The sequence below is a fragment of the Stomoxys calcitrans genome, chromosome 5 (genome assembly GCF_963082655.1).
Source record: "Stomoxys calcitrans chromosome 5, idStoCalc2.1, whole genome shotgun sequence".
Taxonomy (NCBI): Eukaryota; Metazoa; Arthropoda; class Insecta; order Diptera; family Muscidae; genus Stomoxys; species Stomoxys calcitrans.
Window position 1 is genome coordinate 133,993,628 of NC_081556.1, and position 14,002 is coordinate 134,007,629.

The 14,002-nt window shown below is 36.5% G+C and overlaps 1 protein-coding gene across 3 annotated transcripts in view; it reads left to right on the forward strand.

Moving 5' to 3' along the window:
• Nucleotides 1–14,002, forward strand: part of LOC106084875 (uncharacterized) — a 134,364-nt gene that overhangs the window by 48,694 nt on the left and 71,668 nt on the right. Inside the window, exon 3 of one of the 3 annotated variants that reach the window (XM_013248817.2) lies at nt 8,918–8,967. The exons of the other annotated variants lie outside the window; for them this stretch is intronic. The gene's annotated coding sequence lies outside the window, so the exon portion shown is untranslated. The remainder of the gene's footprint in view (nt 1–8,917; nt 8,968–14,002) is intronic. 3 annotated transcript variants of the gene reach the window in all.

The following is a 14,002-nucleotide window of genomic DNA, read 5'->3' on the forward strand; positions in this document are numbered from 1 at the left end:
CATATTCGTATATAAACGATATACTGAATGAAGAAAAATGTTTGAAATATTTAAAACCGTTCACAAATGCAATAAGCTGTGCATACATAGTGCTGCTCATATGTTGGAAGAAATTATAGAAGTGGACCCTGAAATGAATATGATTATGAGTACGATAATTATATTTTCCATCATTTAAATTTCTCAGATACTCAGAAGTGAGTTTTTCAATATAAGTGCCGGTAACAATTAAATTTTGTTTGCTTATCACAACCATTCTGGGAAATTTTTAATGGGTTATAGAAATAACATTGGCAGTATGGTGAGAATTATAAATAAAATTTAATTCATTTCTTGAAGCAATATTTTCAAGAGTATCTAACGACAATATTGAATAATTGAAGATATTGTTATAAAAATAAGTAGGAAAAATTAATTTTATTTTCTTGATTTACGAGTTGAATCATTTAATTTAATAAATTCATAAAAAATATATAATAGATTTCACCATAAAAACTAATTAAATGAACTCGATTTATTCGACCCTTGGAACTTCGACACTCCGCTTGTAACAACAGGAAGTCATTGCCTCAAACCTCAAAAAGAAATTATACAGTTGAGCCTCGATTATCCGGCCCTCTATTAACCTGTTCCCCTAATAACCGGCATGATGTGCTTTTCATTTTGAACCTCTATTGAACGTAATTTACTTATTTTATCCTTCACCATAGGATGGGGGTATAATAATTTCGTCATTCTGTTTGTAACACATCGAAATATGCGTCTAAGACCCCATAAAGTATATATATTCTTGATCGTCATGTCATTTTAAGTCGATCTAGCCATGTCCGTCCGTCCGTCTGTCTATCGAAAGCACGCTAACTTTCGAAGGAGTAAAGCTAGCCGCTTGAAATTTTGTACAAATACTTTTTACTAGTGTAGGTCGGTTGGTATTGTAAATGGGCTAAATCGGTCCATGTTTTGATATAGCTGCCATATAAATCGATCTTTGGTCTTGACTCCTTGAGCCTCTAGAGGGCGCAATTCTTATCCGATTTTATTGAAATTTTGCAAGCAGGGTTTTGGTATCACTTGCAACAACTGCGGATTTTTCATATAGTCGGCGTTGACAAATTTTTTCACAGCTTGTGACTCTGTAATTGCATTCTTTCTTCTGTCCGTTATCAGCTGTTACTTTTAGCTTGCTTTAGAAAAAGTGTAAAAAAAGTATATTTGATTAAAGTTCATTCTAAGTTTTATTAAAAATGCATTTACTTTCTTTTAAAAAATCCGCAATTACTTTTTGGGCAACCCAATATGTATACAACATCATAGAACTCTGTATGGTATTGAAAGAAATCAATATAAATATATAATGACATTAAAAAGAAACCTCTGTTAACCAAATTTTTCGATTTTCCGTGCTAAGCTTAATCCTGGGAAAGCCCGGTAATCGAGGTTAAACTGTATTTTAAATCGCCTTAAGTTCTTCCGCCTGTCCATCAATAAGGCGCTGTCTTCGGAGCAAATCTAGTTATTGAAATACTAATGATGCGGAACACAGTGGTCTTATAAAGGAAACTTCAAAAGCAATTAGTTTTGGATAATTGAAAAGTGAAGTGTAGTGCACAAAACTCTGTTCTTTAGTCTCTGTGATAAAAAAAAAATTAATTTAATAACTTGATTTTAGTGGCATCAGCTCAATGTTATGGTGATTGAAGAACAGGGCATACTGTTTTTTTGGAATAAGGCAGCCACTTTTGCTTTTACTTGTTAAGCAGTAATTCTGTTCTTCTTAAGGCCATGTATAGTGAAAGGCATATACTAACCTGGCAATGTCATTCAATGTTAAACAAATATAAAGACTAAATTCGGAGACCAGGCCTCACGGATGGAAAACAGGAAGTGATATCAAGCCTCGAAGTCGGTGTCCTTTCCCGCTGGTTATTTAACCTAGAACGGGCGCTCAATGTTCGAGCGTGTGTTGTTTTCTTGGTTATACTGTACCGGGAAGGAATTCTAGTACTGTCATCTCGTTGGACCAGCTGCACGGAAGCCATGGAGATTGTAGGACTAGTATACAACCAATTGAAGATCAAGAAACTGAGTTAAAATTCCGAAAAACTGATCGTGGAGAAGATGACGAGACGTTAGGGCACTTCCTAAGTCATCGCCCCGTTTTCACATATACAATACCACACTTTATCCAATTCATGGGTATAAAATGGATTTGGTGTGGAGAACAGAATTCCTGGCATAGACTTTTCGAGGCTTCTTTTTCTTTGTCAGAAAAATGTGTTAAAAAAATTAATACCAAAAGCGATTATTTCTATGGTATATCCCGTATGGTATCAAAACAATTTAAGCGCCGGCAGATGGCTTGGCTGTTAGAGCATTCCTGTAAATAAACTTAATCATGTGGGGAAGATGACGAGACGTTCCTAAGTCATCGTTCGTTTTTCACATACAGAATACCAGACTTCATCCAAATCATGTATATAAAATGGATTTTGTGTGGAGAAAAGAACTCCTGGCATAGAAATTTCGGGACAACTTTTTCCTCGTCAGAAAAGATTAAAAAAAAAAAAATTAGTACTAAAACTGATTTTTTTGATGGCTTACGGTATTGATAGTGAATCAATCCCGTATGGTATCAAAACAATACCGCTTGGTATGGGTAAAATATTAAACGTAAATACCATTTGGTATTTAATTTATTACCAAACATGTATTGCTTTTAATACAAACATGTTATTGGCTTTAGTACCAAATCGAGATTATTTTAATACAATTTAAGTAATCGTTAGTGGGTAAAGAGTTTTTGTGGAACTAGGGTTATTTGTTTAGACGATAAGAGTTGTGGTGTACAATCGGATACGGCATAAACGTTGTAAATTTTGTCTGCAATCCAAACCTTGAATCAAAATAAAATTGAACCACAAAAGGCTTCGTAAATTGCAAAATACGAAGCCGGTTTTTGGCCGCAAAAGCGAAAAAGGGAATAGTCGAATATCCCTGAATCCAGATGCGACTGTAGACCCCAAGCATGGATTTTTGAGCAATAAATAGCAAAAAACCCTTAGCCCGCGCCCAAAGGCCTTCTTTGTACACTTATGATTTAGACCATATTTGACACGGATATCGAAGGATCTAATGCAACTCTCCGTGGGTTATGTTGAAAAGAGGGTGCGGAAATTAATCTGCTCCCTACGACTATGGACATACATCTAAGCCAGTAATCGGCTTGTTGTGCGCTCTAAAAACTTAAAAGAAACCTTGAAAAATAACATTTTAGGTTAGGAATTCCGTACTACTTACAAAATCCTTAATTGTTTTCCACACCACTCCCGGTTCATGTCTGACGTTGTCTTTTAGCCACGAAATCCGGGCAATGACGTAGTAAATGATCCAACGTCTCATCATCTTCCCCACAAGATCCAAACATGATATCACTTGCCGCACCGATTTTGCATAAGTGAGCTCGTAGTCCTGTGAAATTCTACATACGTGCCAAATATGGTCTGCATCGGTCCATAACCTGATATAGCTCCCATATAAACCGATCTCCTCCCGACTTTACTTCATGGGCCACTGTATAGCGAGCTATATCTTAATATGAACCGATAAGGCCCATTTATAATTGTATGACCTCTATTATACGTGCCAAGTATGAAATGAATCGGCTTAAGACCTAAAGAGGCTCTCATATAAACCGATCTCACGAATGCACTTCTTGTCTGATTTGGAGGAAATTTAGCACGACTTCTTCTGTGACATTTTTCATTCGTGCAAAATATGGTCTGCATCGGTCCATAACCTAATATAGCTCCCATATAAAACGATCTCCCGACTTTTCTTCATGGGCACTTTATAGCGAAATTCTTAACCGACTTGGTTAAGAATTTCGGCTACCGGCGCCCTGGTAGCTGAGTTGGTAGAGATCTTGGATTACCAGTGCAGGAGTCAAGGGTTCGATTCCCGCCAGAAGACTTGGTCTGTCGCTACTGTGGTATCACAATGGACTTAAAATTGTCTAAGTGAGCCTGTAAAGGACTGCCACTCTCACCTGACCTAACCTACTTGTTATACCCTCCACCATAGGATGGGGGTATACTAATTTCGTCTTTCTGTTTGTAACACCTCGAAATATGAGTCTAAGACTCCATAAAGTATATATTCTTGATCGTCGTGACATTTTAAGTCGAACTAGCCATGTCCGTCCGTCTGTCTGTCGAAAGGACGCTAACTTTTGAAGGAGTAGAGCTAGCCGCTTGAAATTTTGCACAAATACTTTTTATTAGTGTAGGTCGGTTGGTATTGTAAATGGGCCAAATTGCTCCATGTTTTGATATAGCTGACATATAAACCGATCTTGGGTCTTGACTTCTTGAGCCTCTAGTGGGCGCAATTCTAGTCCGATTTGACTGAAATTTTGCACATAGTGTTTTGATGGCACTTTCAATAACTGTACTAAGTATCTGTACCGATCTTGGGTCTTGACTTCTTGAGCTTTTAGAAGGCGAAATTCTCATCCGAATTAACTGAAATTTTGCCCATAGTGTTTTGATATAACTATATCAGCTATAACTGATATAGCTGCCATATAAACCGATCTTGGGTCTTGACTTTTTGAGCCTCTAGAGGGTGAAATTACCATCCGATATGGCACAAATTTTGTACAACGGCTTCTCCCATGGCCTTCAACATACGTGTGCAATATGGTCTGAATCGATCTATAGCTTGACATAGCTCCCATATAAACCGATCTCCCGATTTTGCTTCTTGAGCCCCGAATCGGATTAAAAATGGTTTTTAATTAAGTATTTCCAGAAACAGAATTATCTTCTTGTTCTTCTCCAAGAGGCAGGTGCTTTACAAGTCGCCTTACTTCTACTAGTAAGAGAACCTTTGTTTTGAACAAACCTCATGGCCAGTATTTTTATTTTCTATACTTCCCCATATTGCAAAGTCCCTCCTACAGATGCACCCATTCTTTATGCCCTAAAACTTAAAACCAATCGCTCAAAAAAAACCCTTTGTTGTCTCCTAAATGGACTACGTGACATTTTTTTTTGAAATCATTGAAAGGGTTCAATCTAATATTGAGGGTACATAATCTGTTAATATTTGTAAATCTGCAAAATGTGACAATCAATTTACAATCCAACAATATGGCAACTTGGATTAAGAATATTAACCTCTTTACAAGGTGTTATACAAGCTTAAATCTTTTCCAATTTTAGCTTTTATACACTTACTTAAGTATACAGCTTAAGTTACTTTTATTAACCGTACTACCCCTACATTCATTCTGACCTATATAAAACACTGGTGTTTTATTTACTAGTTTTTTGTTGGTTTTGCAGCGACTACCACTTTATTTACCCAATGCTTGTTTATGTTTCTATTCTAGATAAGATATGGCTCCATAGTTTGTCTAATGGAGAAGGTTTTGTTTTCACAGAGGTTTTTTTGAAAGGTTACATACTACACAGAAACTTATAATAGATATGATAAGGTGTTTGGAACAAAGAAACTTCTATTATAGGACAGGGTAGACATTGTTAGTTAATGTTATCTAGCATTAAACGCTCTATAAAAATAGAACTAAAATTAGTTTGATTAACAAAATGTTATATATAGGGTAAAATGGAAATGAAATTTCCACTGGCCAGCTAGTTTTTAATATTATACCCACCACCAAAGGATGGGGGCATATTCATTTTGTCATTCCGTTTGCAATACCTCGAAAAATCCATTTCCGACCCTATAGAGTATATATATTCTTGATCAGCGTAAAAATCCAAGACGATCAAGCCATGTCCGCCCGTCTGTCTGTTGAAATCACGCTACAGTCTTCAAAAATAGTGAAATTGAGCTGAAACTTTTCACAGGTTCTTTTGTTGTCCATAAGCAGGTTAAGATCAAAGATGGTCCATATCGGACTATATCTTGATATAGCCCCCATATAAACCGATTCCCCGATTTAGGGTCTAGGTCAATAAAAGCCACATTTATTATCCGATTTTGCTGAAATTTGGGATAGTGAATCCTTCCTCGATATCCTTTTTCAATTTGGTCCAGATCGGTCCAGACGTTCTCTCGATTTAAGGACCTGATTCCATAAAAGGCGCAGTTATTGTCCGATTTTGCTAAAATTTAGAATAGTGAGTTGTGTTAAACACTTCGACATCCTTCTTCAATTTGGCCCAGATTTGGATATAGCTGCCGTATAGACCGATCTCTCGATTTAAGGCTTTTGGTCCATAAAAGGCGCATTTATTGTCCGATGTCGCCGAAATTTGGGACAGTGACTTAAGTTAAGCCCCTCGACATACTTCTGCAATATGGTCAAGATCGGTCCAGATTTGGATATAGCTGCAGTATAGACCGATCTCTCGATTTAAGGCTTTGGGTCCATAAAAGGCGCATTTATTGTCCGATGTCGCTGAAATTTGGGACAGTGACTTAAGTTAAGCCCCTCGACATACTTCTGCAATATGGTCAAGATCGGTCCAGATTTGGATATAGCTGCAGTATAGACCGATCTCTCGATTTAAGGCTTTGGGCCCATAAAAGGCGCATTTATTGTCCGATGTCGCCGGAATTTGGGACAGTGAGTTAGGTTAGGTCCCTCGAAATCTTTCTGCAATATGGCTCAGATCGGATCAGATTTGGATAAAGCCGCCAAAAGACCGATCTCTCGATTTAAGGTCTTGGGTCCATAAAAAGTGCATTTATGATCCGATGTAGCCGAAATTTGGGACAGTGAGTTGTGTTAGGCCCCACGATATCATTCTTTAATTTGGCCCCCCTCGATATCTTTCTGCAATTTGGCCTAGATCGGTTCAGATTTGGATAAAGCTGCCATATAGGCCGATCTCTCGATTTATGGTCTTTGGTCCATAAAAGGTGCATTTATGATCCGATGTAGCCGAAATTTGGGACAGTGAGTTGTGTTAAGCCAGATCGGTCCAGATTTGGATATAGCTGCCATACAGAACGATCTCTCGATTTAAGGTTTTGATCCCATAAAAGACAGTCAGTTATGTTAAGCCTCTCGACATATTTCTGCAATTTGGCCTAGATCGATCAAGATTTGCATATGGCTGTCATATAAACCGATCTCTCGATTTAAGATTTTGGGCCCAGATCGGTCGATATTTGGATATAGTTGCCATATAGACCAATCTCTCGATTTAAAGCTTTGGGCCCATAAAAGGCCCATTTATTGTCCGATGTCGCCGAAATTTGGGACAGTGAGTTAAGTTAAGCCCCTTGACATACTTCTTTATTATGGCACAGATCGGTCTATATTTGGATATAGCTGCCATATAGACCGATCTCACGGTTTTAAGATTTGGAGCCATAAGTTAAGTTATGCCCCTCCACACATATCTGCGATTTGGTCTAGATCGATGAAGATTTGAATATAGCTGTCATATAGACCGATATCTCGATTTAAAGTCTTGGCCTCAAAAAAGACGCATTTATAATGCGATTTAACTGAAATTTGACACAGTGACTTATGTTAGGCTTTTCAACATCCATATTGTATATGGTTCAGATCTATTTATTTTTAATATAGCTACTAAAAAGACCAATATTTTGTTTTACACAATTAAACAATGACTTGTACTATTGGTATTTGGTCCAAATCGGATAATATTTCAATATAACTACTATGGGATATAAGGTATGCAATTTTCACAGGATTTTGATGAAAGTTAGTTTACATATATACCCGAGGTAGTGGATATCCAAAGTTCGGCCCGGCCGAACTTAACGCCTTTTTACTTGTTCTCATTCAAATACTTTTTATTTATTAAATCCATTTTCGGTTTAAGTCTTGAGCCCCTGCAGAGCAAATTCTTATTAAATTTGGCTGAAATTCTCCATATCGTAGACTATTATGGCCTTAAATAAGCATGCCATGGCCTCCACAGTGAGAGAAATTGTCTAGAAAACTTCTAATACATGGAATCGGCTTTACCGAACGTTATGCCTATATATTGGGTTGCCCAAAAAGTAATTGCGGATTTTTCATATAGTCGGCGTTGACAAATTTTTTCAATTTTTTCTTTTCACCAGTCCAAGAGTTTTTATGTGATAATGAACGGTTGATTTTGGTATATTTAACTTCTCTCCTATCTCACGCTCAGTTACATGACGATCCAATTCAATTAAAGCTTTGATTTAGTCATCATCAACTTCATACGGCCGACCTGAACGTGGCTCATCTTTAAGTGAAAAATCTCCAGAACGGAATTTGCGAAACCAATTTTGACACTGTCTTCCTTTTAAGGCTTTATCACCATACACATCTCGTAACTTTTTAGCAACCTGCTCCGCGTTTTTTCCTTTACGGAAATAATAAAGTAAAATATGACGAAAATGCTCCTTTGTGGGCTCCATATTAAAATTGACGCCAAACGAACAAATGTAAACAAAATTTCGCGCACTTTTTTTTTAAAGCAAGCTAAAAGTAACAGCTGATAACTGACAGAAGAAAGAATGAAATTACAGAGTCACAAGCTGTTGAAAAAATTTGTCAACGCCGACTATATGAAAAATCCGCAATTACTTTTTGGGCAACCCACTAGATTGTGCCACCTATTTAGAAAAATTTTGCTACTTTTTTCAACATATGCTATATTTGTGTCCCTTTTTGAAATTTTCCAATAGTAACGCTGAAAATGACACCTACTATGGTCTGCAACATCAAAGCCAAGTATGGCCCATAACCTGATAAAACTCCAATGGCATACCAATTCTTATCCGTTATCCTTTGTTTGCCTATAAAATGATATCGGGCAAAGAACTTGATTAATGTGTTCTATGGTGGAGGGTATATGAGATTCGGCCCGAACGATTTAAACACACTTTTACTCGTTTTAAATTCAAATATTAATAAATATTTTATTTTTTCTCTTTGCAGGTTAGTAAACAAATTTAACAAAAATTGTGGACAATACTTTCAAGCAGCAGGTAACCCAAACATATTTCTATGCTTCATTGTTAATAAATCAATGATAATAATCAATGAATTCGAAAATTTTCAATACATTTCTTCTTAAGGAAGTATAAAGTTCCGAAATCAGCATGAGTATTTATTTCAATATTTATTCCATATTTCACGTCACCTAATGATGCTGGCTAGGGACACCTATTTGAATATATTAACAAATTATGGCCTACATGTAAATGATTTCGATTCATTCACAACACCTAAATCTCATGTGGTGATGTTGGGGCTTTAAAAAAAACCAAACTTTTAATCTCAGCTTGAATTTTGTTTTTGAATTAATTCTAAGGGCCTAAATTTGATATTATTTCTTGGCAAGAACACTAGAACGAGTGGTTTTCATAAATAGATGTATGGGATATTTAATATTTATTTACTAAACCATCTTTCGTAGTTTTAAATTACACTAATATATGCACACACTTTGTTGACTCCAACTGAAAAGTTATTTAAAGTTTGGGGAAAGATTAGTCAGTCGTTTGGTGGTCCAAACCAGGTGGCCCAGTTTGTGTAAAATAATATCGGTAAATTATTTTTGGAGGTTAATTATGTGCAGAGACATAAATGTCAATAATCTTTAAGAAAAGTCATAATTTATGGAAACTGTTTAGCTTTGACTGAATCTCAAATGGTCACACGTGGTTAAAGGGTTTCTTAAAGCAGCTAACTTTACATGTTATTTATAAGGCAAAGAATTGGGAATTGTCGACCGAATATGTAGTATAATAAACTAAAAAACGAAATTGCTGTTTGTTTTGCGACAAAATTTTAACTTACAATTTAATTTTGGAAGGTTTTTAAAATATAAATAAAATAATATATAATAAATAATAATATAAAATAAAATAAAAACTAAAAATAAAACGAAATCAAATTACAACTAAAAAATACCAAATAAAATTTTAAAAAATAAAAGAAGAAGCTCCGATTAATCAGCTTACCTCGAAAGAGAAACAAACAAGAAATTGTAAAATTTAATGATCTGCACCCTAACAGGCAAAAAGATTTGAAAATTAAAAAATTCGGCAGAGCGCGGCCGGGATTCGAACCTGAGCACACGGAGCAGCAGCGAGAGCCGTAGCTGTTGTCTGGCGTTCAAAGCCATCAGTACAACTTCCAACAGATGCACCGATTCTTGTGTATACCATGGGAGCAGTGTAATTGTGTAGAAAAAACAATCTGTCATTACACAAAAACACACGCATTGGGAAAAAGTACAGCTAATAGACAGGGTTGTCGAGCGTGATTATTGTGGTATTTATATCATAGAGGCGTTTCAGCAATAGATTCGGTTAAAGTACAACATACCAACGTACGGCCCTTGAAGCCTTCACACCCCTAATATGGATGATGAGTATTTGTAGGGGTATTTGCGCAACTCAATGTGACAATTTTTAGTCAATGTGTCTTTTGAGGGCCTTAGCCCCAAAATCTTTTCTAAAAAATTCAACAACATTTTTAAACATTTCTTGGAAAACAAAATTTTGACAACATTTGCAAAAAAAAAATACATCTCATTTTCCCCAAACGTTGAACAGCATACTCGTATTTGGCCACCAGCAACAACAGCAAAAAGCACTCATATTACCTAAATCACAGTTCTCATGTTACCAAGAATTCATCAATACGTCATCTGTGGCTTATGGCTTAAGCCTAAAATTTCAGGTAGCCTTACCTTGACAACAGATTAAGAATTAGCCATAGCCGCCAAATCCAGTCGTTTGTCCATAAAGACGAAGATGATGATGAATATGACCTACCTCAGACACTGATGATTTAGAAGCCTAATGACTTCAAGAGAAATCACAGACAAATATTTTTTTTTAGCCTTTCGCCTCTCAAAACAATGGGCGATTTTAAAATTTAGTTGTTAAACTATCCTGAAAAAAAGACACGTAAAATAAGAAGCAGAACTACCTGAAGTGAATTTGTTTGTACATGCAAACACATGTCGAAAAGAACCCAATGAATTTCCAAAGACAAAAGTCTTTGAAACGTGGGTTGTGTAATGGACATGTGGAGAGACATTGAGAAAATGCTAACACATACAGAGAATTTATTATGAAATCTGTTGTTGGTCTTCCTGTTAAACAGGAAATAAATTGAAGCACTTCATCATACCCATATTTAGAGTGTAAATAGCAAACACAAGTCAAGGTGGCTGGTCTTTTTCATAAGAAATCCAAATATTACTGAACATTCAGAAACCTTAGGGAAAGGTAGAACTTGAGTTGGGTAAACCATACAATAAATATATATGTATGAACATATATAGAAAATATTATTGAAAATTTTATTTCTATAAGATAATAATAAATAAAAATAGTAACAATAATTTAAAACAGTTGAAAAATTTTTATCTCCATAAAATGTCCATAGAAATTCAGAAAAAAAACATTTTTTCTACTATAGAATAAAAAATTTTATTTATATAAAACATTTTTCTTAGATTTTTTATACCCTCCACCATAGGATGGGGGTATACTAAGTTCGTCATTCTGTTTGTAACACCTCGAAATATGCGTCTAAAACCCCATAAAGTATATATATTCGTGATCCGTCTGTCCGTCCGTCCGTCTGTCTGTCGAAAGCACGCTAACTTTTGAAGGAGTAGAGCTAGCCGCTTGAAATTTTGCAAAAATTCTTCCTATTAGTGTAGGTCGATTGAGATTGTAAATGGGCCAAATCGGTCCATGTTTTGATATAGCTGCCATAGAAACTGATCTTGGGTCTTGACTTCTTGAGCCTCTAGAGGGCGCAATTCTCGTCCGATTTGACTGAAATCTCGCACATAGTGTTTTAATATCACTTCCAACAACTTTGCTAAGTATGGTCCTAATCGGTCCATAACCTAATATAGCTGTCATATAACCAATCTTGGGTCTTGACTTCTTGAGCCTCTAGAGGGCGCAATTCTCGTCCGATTTGACTGAACTTTCGCACATAGTGTTTTGATATCACTTCCAATAACTGTGCGAAGTTTGGTCCTAATCGGTTCATAACCTGATATAGCTGCCATATAAACCGATCTTGGGTCTTGACTTCTTGAGCCTCTAGAGAGCGCAATTCTCATCCGATTTGGCACAAATGTTGTACAACGGCCCCACCCATGGCCTTCAACATGCGTGTGCAATATGGTCAGAATCGATCTATAGCTTGATACAGCTCCCATATAAACCGATATCCCGAGTTCGCTTCATTATACTTGGTTTGCTTAAAAACAGATACTGCGCAAAGAAACCGACATATGCAACCATGGTGGAGGGTATATAAGATTCGGCCCGGCCGAACTTAGCAGGCTCTTAATTGTTTTCTTTTTTTTTGTCATATAGACCGATCTCGTGATTTAAAGTCTTGCGCCCATAAAATTTTGCCCAAAATTTGGGACACTGAGTTGTGTTAGGCCCGTCGACATTTTTCCCCAATTTGGCCCAGATCGGTCCAGATTTGGATATAGTTACCATTAAGGCAGATCTCTCGATTTAAGGTCTTGGACCCATAAAAAGCGCATTTATTTTCCGATGTCGCTGAAATTTGCGACAGTGAATTGCATTAGCACCTTCGATACCCTTCTTCAATTTGGCTCAGATCGGTCCAAAATTGAATATTGCTGCCATATAGACCGATCTCTTGATTTAAGTTCTTGGAGCCATAAAAGACGCATTCATTGCCCGATTACGCCGAAATTTGGGACAGTGAGTTGTGTTAGACCCTTCGATATCCCTCTTCAATTTGGCCCATCTCAGTTGAGATTTGGATATAGCTGCCATATAGAGCGATCTCTCGATTTCAACTCTTGGCACCTAAAAAGGGGCCGACTGACTCCCTAAACCTCGACCTGATATTGTATGCCAGATTCGTAATATACTCCCGAATATCTTTCATTTGAGTTCCATATTGATATGAACGTTCCTTGCTTGGAAGCGTTTTGAGGTTTAGGGCGACTTCCTGGGCGCTTGTACCCAGATTTTAATACCATATTCGTATTCTACTCTTCAATACCATTCATTTGATACCCATATTGTCCCGGACGGTCCACTTTTGATTTTGGGTGGTATTTTTAGGGTAAGGGGGAGGGTGCGCCCCCCTTCCTACACAATCTGTGAAAATTTCAAGGTAATCGATTCAACCGTTTTTGAGTCTATACGGAACAAACAAACCGACAAACAAACAAAACCTAATTGATTTTTATACCCAACACCACTACTGTGGTACAGGGTATTATAATTTAGTGAATTTGTTTGTAACATCCAGAAGGAAAAGAGTATACCGATCGACTCAGAATCACTTTCTGATTTGATTTAGCTATGTCCGTCTATCTGTCTGTCCGTCTGTCCATGTTAATTTTTATACAAAGTAGAAGTCACAATTTTCATCCGGTCGTCTTCAAATTTGGCACAAGTATTTTCTTGGGCCTTGAGACGAAACCTATAGAATTTGGAAAAAATCGGTTCAGATTTCAATATAGCGCCCATATTTATGTTCCTCCGATTTGGACTAAAAATGCAATTATATCGTCATTTGTAAACCAATCCTCACGAAATTTTGCACGAGGGGTTCTCTTATAAGTCTTGACATTGTTGGTGAGTTTAATAGAAAACGGACCAGATTTAGATATAGCTCCACTATACATGTTCGTCCGATTTGGACTAAAATTGCAGTTATATTGTCATTTGTTAACCGATTCTCACGAAATTTTGCACGAGGGGTTCTCTTATAAGTCTTGACATTATTGACGAATTTCATAAAAATCGGTTCAGATTTGGATATAGCTCCCATATATATGTTCGTCCGATTTGGACTAAAATTGCAAATATATCGTCATTTGTGAACTGATTCTCACGAAATTTTGCACTAGTGATTCTCTTATATGTCTCGACATTACTGGTGAATTTCCTAAAAATCGGCTCAGATTTTGATATAGCTCCCATATATATGTTCGTCCGATTTGGATTAAAATTCCAATTATATCGTCATTTGTGAACTGATTCTCACGAA